This window comes from Mesoplodon bidens (genome assembly GCF_964165515.1).
Source record: "Mesoplodon bidens genome assembly, contig: HAP1_SCAFFOLD_725, whole genome shotgun sequence".
NCBI classification, from domain to species: Eukaryota; Metazoa; Chordata; class Mammalia; order Artiodactyla; family Ziphiidae; genus Mesoplodon; species Mesoplodon bidens.
In genome coordinates this window covers 74,883-83,562 of record NW_027671717.1, presented here as the reverse complement: position 1 = coordinate 83,562, position 8,680 = coordinate 74,883, and the positions used below count along the sequence as shown (strand labels likewise).

General features: G+C 52.6%; 1 pseudogene across 1 annotated transcript; it reads left to right on the top strand.

The window, feature by feature from the left end:
- The first annotated feature begins 1,065 nt into the window (after nt 1–1,065).
- On the top strand, nt 1,066–3,221 carry LOC308611125 (putative ATP-dependent RNA helicase DDX28; annotated as a pseudogene). The gene has a single exon. The product of its transcript is annotated as a putative ATP-dependent RNA helicase DDX28 (transcript).
- The last annotated feature ends 5,459 nt before the right edge of the window (nt 3,222–8,680 follow it).

The window sequence follows — 8,680 nt, the reverse complement described above, 5'->3', positions numbered from 1 at the left end:
GTCTATCGTGTATCAAAATGCTATTTGAAATTTGATAGTATTTATCTCTGTAACGGTATCTGATGAAAGTAAAACTCTTTCGCCAGATGTTAAGAACCTCCCAGGTGATTAATCCACGTTTACCTTATCTCCTACCCAAGACACTGGAAATTACAGAAATGATCGGACACCCATTTTCGGTATCCGTTCAGGAAGTACCTGTTGTCTAAGGCTTTTTGGCAACCTGAACAACTGAATTAAAGTAAAATATTCTGCCTGACCGCGGCTTTGTGAGACAAGACACAAACCTGTAGCAGGACCCTCCTCTCTGCTGTTTACGGAATTGAGGTATCTGACTGGAAAGCCGTTGGAGGTGAACTACCCAAGAAAGCAGTGGGTTCAGGATGAGAATTTGGAAAGGGTGACAAGGGAGGGGAGAATGAACCTCAGCTGAAAAGAAAGGGGAAAAGTACCAAGAGATGAGTTCTCTTGACTGAAGAGAAGATACGCTGAAAGCCATCAGCTTGCCCTCGGGGCCCTCAGCTCTCTGGGGAGCTCTAAGGGAAGGGTGAGCCTGGACCTACGACTCCGGACTCCTGGTCTCGGCCCCCAGGCCTGACCCATTCACTCAGACTCTCAATAAATACTTGTATTCAAAGACCTTACACGGGGACCACATCTGGGAAAACATCGCCGCACCCTCATCATAAGTCACAGGGGGAGACCCGAACTGGCCAAGCCATGACAGGAGCTGTGAGGGCGACAAAAGAGCACGGCAGGGATCGGACATCGGATCGCCAGAAGCCCTCCGCCCTCCTGGTTCGTAATGCCAGGGCCCCATCGCCGCATATCGCCGGACCCCGGTCCTGCCTCCGTCGCGCACCCTTCCCCAAGGTTGGCCGGGGTCTGGAGTCACCATCCCGTTCGGACCTACACACCTCGCCGCTGCTGAGCTCTACAGATCCCGCTCCTTCCACACAGTTCGCCGAGTCCGCGGGCCTTACTGAGCCGCGCCGGCCACCGTCCGCGAGGCCTTGGCGCGCCGGTGACGTCACTGTCGTGCGCCTCTCCCGCAACAAGGGGTGTATGGCTCTGGCACGGAGGCTGCGGCTGTTGTCGCTCGCGGCTCGGTTGCTTCTCGCGCCTCGCCGGGACCTGACGGTCCGCGGTCCCAACGAGCCCCTGCCCGTGGTGCGCATCCCGCGGGCTCTACAGCGGCAGCAGGAAGAGCGGCATAGCGGCCAGCGTAGCCCCCCCGCGGCCGATGCTGCCGCGTCCTTGGCTGACGCTGATGTCAGTGCGGCGACCCGACTTGAACCAGGCGGCTCACCTCACGCTAGGCTCTTGGAACCCGTGCCACTCTCTTCGTGGGGCTGGAGGAATCGGTGCACCCACGCGGACCATTTCTCCATCGAGTGCGCGCAACATGAGGCTCCAGCGCTGCAGAACCTTTCGCCCAAGGGCAGCTGCACTGAATTGTGTCTGGAGCTCCCCGTTCTGAGCGCGCTACAGGAGGCTGCTCCCGAAGTTGTTCGGCCCACAAACGTGCAGTCGAGTACCATTCCCCCACTTCTTCGCGGCCGCCACATTCTCTGCGCCGCAGAAACCGGCAGTGGCAAAACTCTCAGCTACATGCTACCTCTCCTTCAACGGCTGTTGGGCCAGCCAAGCCTGGACCCCTGTCGTACCCCTGCTCCTCGAGGCCTGGTTCTTGTGCCTTCTCGAGAATTAGCCGAACTGGTGAGTGCCGTGGCCCAGGCCTTGGGCAGCTCCTTGGACCTCCAGGTGCGGGAATTAGGGGGAGGCCATGGCATGAGGAGGATCAGGCTGCAACTGTCCAAACAACCTCCAGCAGATATTCTGGTAGCCACTCCGGGGGCTCTGTGGAAGGCCCTGAAAACTCAACTGATCAGCCTGGAGCAGCTCTCCTTCTTGGTGTTGGATGATGCAGACATGCTGTTGGATGAAATCTTCCTGGAACTGGTGGATTACATCTTGGAGGGGAGCCATATAGCAGAAGGCTCAGCTGACATAAAAGACCCCTTCAGTCCCAAAGCTCAGTTAGTGCTGGTGGGTGCCACATTTCCCGAAGGTATAGGCCAGCTGCTGAGTAAAGTTGCCAGCTTAGACTCTCTAACCCCCGTTACCAGTGACAAGCTCCACTGCATCATGCCTCACGTCAGACAGACGTTCATGAGGCCGAAGGGAACAGAGAAGGTGACTGGGTTGGTACAGATCCTTAGGCAGCATGACAGAGCATATAGGACTGGCGCCGCAGGAACTATTCTTCTGTTCTGTAATTGCTACAGCGCTGTGAACTGGCTGGGGTATATATTCTGGATGACCACAAAATCCAACACTTAAGACTGCAGGGACAAATGCCAGCCTCAATGAGAGCAGGCATCTTCCAGTCCTTCCAGAAGGGCTCCCGAGACATTCTTCTCTGCACAGACATCGCCTCTCAGGGCCTGGACAGCACCCAGGTGGAGCTAGTCATCAATTATGATTTCCCTCTCACCCTGCAAGACTACATCCACAGAGCAGGGAGGGTGGGCCGGGTGGGGAGCGAGGTGCCAGGCACCGTCGTCAGCTTTGTGACCCATCCCTGGGACGTGAGCCTGGCTCAGAAGATTGAACTGGCAGCTCGCCGGAGGAGAAGCCTTCCAGGACTGGGGTCCTCAGTGAGAGAGCCTTTGCACCAGCAAACCTTACTGCAGCAGGCTTATATATGATGCCATAACAGGGACCTTTCCCTCTGTGCTGGATGGGTGAGCACACTTGTCAGTAGGGTGCTCTGGGCTGCCTAATCACCTTCCGAAGACCCGGGCTGCTGTCTGGCTTCAAAAGGTAAGTTGCTGGCCAACACTTGAGGGTGAACTACTGAGCTTGGCTCTCTGTAGTCTTTCACGTGAAGAATAATGTCGATCTTGGCTCTGTATTATGTCATGGTTTCTAACAATAAGCGATGTTTCTATGGGTGCCCCTTAATAACAGTTTCCACTGGGGCAGAATTCAGTAGACCCTGAGAAGATTCACACTCCAAACTACCACACTTAGGACGAAGGCTCTTTCAATTGATGTTTTAGTTTAAATTTTGTTTCCTGCCCCCAAACATCCATTAAGCCTCCAGGAGAAGGAAAAGGGGATGTGACTAGCAATAAAGAGAAATTTTCTTCACAACAATGGCCATGGCAAGCTTAGGCACTTTTGGTGAAATCTCTCTGGGAAGTACTGGCAGAGGAATAAAAGTCAAACTGACACAGAAATATTGCTTGGTGTGCATTTCCAGGCTCTGCCTTCTTTCTCATCTCTTGGTGGCAGGTGGAGGAAGAGAAGAAAAGTTTAAACTTTTTTATAAACCAGCAGAATAAGCTTATAACATCCTCTCACTATCTCTGCATAGGTTCTAGTCTCTGCAGCATTATATAAGCTTTGCCCAAAGTAATGAACTGTTGAAAGTCAAATGTAATACTTCACCAAACAACTTAAAAATGCTTGCGCACTGGAAAGGGTTAAGTTGCAGAGAACACAAATGGACCCAGAGCAACCTTTGCCGAAAGAGAATATTGTGCTAAATGTACAGTCATAGCTCTTTTCCATATGAAGAAACAGTCAGAAGGATAAAAGAACTTGGTCAAAATCACACAAGTCAGTAGGAAAGAATCTGGTTTGTCTGTCCTCAGGGTTGTGTTCTTTAACCACCAGGCTAGCTTTTCTCAAATCTGATTCATGCATAGACTAACTATACACCTCTGCTTGCCTTGAATATTCCCTGTTTATACATATGCCTGCTGCAGTTTTTAATATTGCCCACTTTGACTCCCAAAAGCAACCGAGAATACACAATAATTTGGTCTCTCTATCCATGGACCACTGTGGTGGGACTGCCCAGGAAGCTTATTAAAAGTGCAGCTTCCTGAGCCCTACTCCAGATCTAGATAAGTTTTCTGAGGGTTGGCTCAAGAATCCAGGTACAAGGCCTTTTAAGTGGTTTGGTGGAACCCCCCAGGTGATTCTCTCGCTCTTAAGTTAATAAACCGTTTATTCTGCCTCCCCCAGATGCCCAGCCAGGTCCTGTTAAGGTAGGAGTCCCCACACCACATCAGAGGGATGCTCCCAGCCAAGTAATCTCCGGAGCCTCGGAGATTCTGAATGGTCTCATGCTGGCCCACCTGCCGTGACAAACCTCCGCCAGAGCAAGCATTCCCCTTCACATTTTACCTTCTACCACTCCCAAAGGCAGTCTGCTCCAATGAGGCCTGACTTCGTCTGTCCTAACGGGCACCCACTGATTCAAGCAGTTTAGGGATAGAAGGTGCTGTGGTTCTCAACCAGGGTGGCCCAACCTCTAAAAGGGTAGCCCAAGCAGTCTCTACCTCCTGGGCACATCCCCTCTGCAACAGCCCCAGTAAACGAAGGTCCCATCTTTGCTTTTTCAAGGTCGGCAACAGGGAGTCCCCTCCTAAAGAAGGTTCTCTCTCATTGCCACACTATCAAAAGCTGCCCCAAATGTGGTTCCTTCCTGTGGGCCTGATCAGGCTAAGGGCAGAGTTGTCTCTTTCCTTCTCTGAGTCAGACCAAGTTGTCTTACTAACCCCTCTTCACAGTGTTGACCATGATTTTCACGGGGGCTGCTGCTGAGCCTTTATCTCATCCTTTCATGGTGGAGAGAGAGAGGATTATAATGATTTTTACTTCTAGGGGAGAGGGGAGTGTAATGATTGTCATTTTGTATTATGTCCTTTTGTCATGAATTTGTTTTGAATTTCATATTAAAATGGGCCCACCATTCCCACTTTGTGAGGTCATTCAGCACCCTCATTTTGCAGCTTTAACATCTCTCTCAGCATCACTTGGAAATGTTTGAAACGGCATGAGCTCATCCTCACATTCCTATCAGCTGTAAATCCGGAGCCCCGACATGAACGTAACCATTGAGCAGAACCCCTCTTCACTAGCTGTGTAACACTGGGTAGGCTCCTTAACATCTTGGTTTTTCTAAGCCCTCAGGTGTAAAAATGTGAGGGTTCTATGAATTTATATTTGGGGCAGGACAAGGTCGAGAAGAGTGTGTCTTTGCTTGTATTCTTCCAAACTGGAATGTCTTCCCTCTCTTCCCCATGGGTCCAAATCTCACTTGTCCTTCAGGCCCACTGCCAAGGAGCCTTCCCTGATTCCAGTCCACACAATTCTCTGCCTCTCAGGGTCAGTGCCATACAACCTAGCTGTCTCTTAACGTTAATCTTGCCTCTCAAGCCAGTTTTAGAATGTGGGTCTCTCTTGCCCTCCTGGGGCCCCTGGGGCTGTACCAGCCCACCTGCATGCCCCACGTGGGGTGTCTACTAGACTAGGGCATGGGTGGGGAGGCCCAGGTGTGAGGGGCCAGGCAGAGTACCTTTGCCTCCACCCTGCTCTCCTCCACAAAACTGCCCCGCCTCCTGAAGCCTGACCGCAAGTCACAGGTTCCTTATTATGACCTCACTGGGTAGTGATGACCTCACAGGCCTTCTCACAGTTTCCATGGCAGCATAACTATGGAAACGTGCTGCCCTCAGAGAAACTTCCCTACCAGTTCTCCACCAGATACCAATCTCTTTGGTTGTCTGAGAGAGAATGTCTGACCGGATCGTCTATATTTACTCAAACCTGTGCTCTGTTCCCTGGCTGGGCAGTGCAGCAGGTACACCGAGACCGGGCATCTGTAGAAGAGGCATGGTGTACACACAACCTCACCTGGCTGCCACATGTTCCTGTGGGGCTTGCCCACTACGTAAACCTCAGCGCTTTCCCAGCTGTAAGTAATACCAGTGACCTGGGACACCTTCAGGGTCCCACAGTGCTCACTGCTGAGGACAAGTGAAAGGTCATCCCTGAACTAGTGTTCAGGAAGCTTCTGATCTTTATAAATGTTGCCTTCCGCTTTGGGCTACAGGATGCTTCCATTCAGACCCTTTCCTGATTGGCCTCTTAGCAAAAGACAAGCGCGTTTTTGTTGGCAGATGGTAAACGGAGCAGTTTGAGGAAGACGGCCACTCCTGAACCGCACCTTCCAACCCAGGCGCCTCTGTGCTGTCCTGTACACATCTATATCGGTCCCCTCAGACACATCCCATACTGAGCTGCTGAGTACTAGGGGAGAGGGTGGTGCCCTATTCATGGGAAGACCGGAAGGACCAAGGGGCGTGATGAAGCGCTAGTGAGACTGGAGGGCTGAGCAGATGGTGTCCCAGGAGGCTGGGTGGATGTGAGCCTACACTTGGTACCCAGAACCCGGTTCTGAGTCTCCTGATCACTCTGCCTCAGTACTTGGCCTTGTTCTAATCTAGATAAAAATATCAGAGGGCTAGAGTTCAGTGTGGTTGTAACAGGCATTATAAATGGGGCCCAAGAGGGGTTGCCAAGGTGGGAGGGGTCCTTAACCAATTTATATTAGGTTATCTTTTTCCAAAACTTGAAAGACGTTTCCATTAAAGCCTCAGAAGTGACACACTGCAAGAAGTGTTTTCCCTGTTGTGGAAGGGAGAGATGAGAGGATCATGATTGCAATTTCTTTCGGGTTCTACTGTTTTCCCTGGCAACGGTGAAAAGACTACCTCACCTGATGCAGCCGTAGGCTCTAGGAATTGCTTTTGCAGCCAGTGTCCCTTCTCTAGGGACTCATAGAGGTGATGGGCCAAGTCTGTGTTTTGGATGTCAAGTAGATTAAAGGTCTTCAGCCAGAAACTGGGAGAGACATGAGAGAGGGAAATTCTGGCAGGAGACTGTGTACAGCAGAAGTAACTGATCAGTTCTGATTTTCTTTGCAGCAGCTGTGGCTCCCATTTCTCCTCCTAAACCTGGTCACTACCATGTCCTTAACCGAGGGTGTGGAGAAACGCAGTTGGGCCGGCATGGGGAGACATACTGCCTGGTTGGTGGCTACCGGGCCTACAGGGATGCTCCTTTGGCCATGCCAGCAAAGGAGGAAGCCGAGAAGCCAGTCCCCAGATGTGCTCCCGAGAGAAAGCACACTCCGGAAGAGTCGGACGAAGATCTCGGTTGCTCCAGACCCAAAATCCGGCGATTGTAGCATGGTGCCAGGAGGCGGACTCCACAGAATCTTGCTGGCTGAACCATTCTGAAGACAGGGCAATGGTTTAACTGCCTAAGACAGCGAATGCCTCTTCCTGCAGTGACCCCTCCCACCCCCCCCACCACTGCCCACTACCACAGATTAGAACCTGCGTCGTTCTGTCTGAGCCTTCCTCAGCCAGGAGCCTCCCTGCACACTAAATGGCCATAAGCCAGGAGCCTCAGAAAGTGAGGTTTGAAATGAGAGTCTGCCCTGAACATCCCAGGGCGGAAGCTGGCCTGGAAGAAAACCTGGCATTCCTCTGCTCAATCCTCACGGGCCCCTTTGTGAGCTGGAGAAAGTGAAGTCTGCACTCTGCGAGCCGAGGAGGATGCAGGAGCAGAGACAGGGTGCAGAGAAGCCTTAGCAGTCTACCACATGGGCTCCTGCCCTGAGCCATTGTCAGCGGCCACCACCACAAACCAGTGGGGAGCTGGGCTTTTTGAAACTGAAAGCAGCAATCTGTGGCTTCGCAAAGAGCCTCCTGCCTGGGGTCTCAGGAGGCAGGACAGAGAGGCCCAGGAAGCCCTGCTCCCTGAAGCAAGAACAGGATGGAGAGTCAAGCAGCACGCACCCCGCCCCGAGGTTCACATGCTCCTTTATTGCCAGCCCTTTCTGTCCCCAGTGGGGTCCCTTACTGCTCAGTAAAATGTTTTTCTGTAACAGATTTGTAGGGTCGCCAGTGCTCAGACTTAGGTCACTACCCCTGTGCTAGGCACTCCTGCCACCTGGGAAAGATTCCAAAGGTGGAACAGCTCCAGGGGGTGCCAGGGATCAGAGCAAAAACTTGAGAGGCTGGGGATGCAGGAGTTTGGGCACAGTCCCTAAATCATCTCAGTGGTTGAGCTGCTGTGAGAAGGCACATCCCCAGTGTGCGTGTGTGTGTGTGTGTGTGTGTGTGTGTGTGTTGGGGGGACGGGGTCCCTAGAGGAGGCAGCTAGAGGGAGGGCCTGAGGCTGGAAATGGGGAATGGCGTGCGGCCCCTGAGCAAGCACAGGCACTTAGCCCTTGAGGTTTCTGGGAAAGCTAGAGCCACAAGGGCCACGAGATAAGGCAAGTGTAGCAGCAGAACCCAGGTGCCAGGTCTTTCTTCAGAACCTACACTTCTCCACGAGGCCGGGCCTTCCACGCTGAGGTAGGAGGGATCCTGGCCAGAAGGTCAGCCAGCAGCTCTGGGACGAAGGTTGCTGCGGTGGGGGCTCTTCTGCCATGGAAGCGACTTCATTTCCTTCCACACAAATAGCCTACTGACTGAGTTCCTGCTCTGTTGAGTAAAAGGGTGTTGACTCTCCCCAGAAGGTTGTTCAGTTCACATCCCAAAAGTCCCTCTATTCAGGCCCTGGGGAGGTGTAGCAGCTCCTGAGGGCGCTCTCCTGAGGCTGGCTGACAAAAGTGGGGGAGGTTCCTGATAGTTCCCAGGTGCTGGTTCAAGTCCCCAGAGAATGGTCATGCAGGTTGGGGAGTCAAGTAGGAGGAGAGAGAAGGTTGGGGGCAGAGGGCCCCTTCCTGAATCCAGAGCTCACATGGTTACCCCCCCCCCATTTCCAGAAATTATCTCTTCCCCCACACCAGCCTCCATGGCCCAGTACC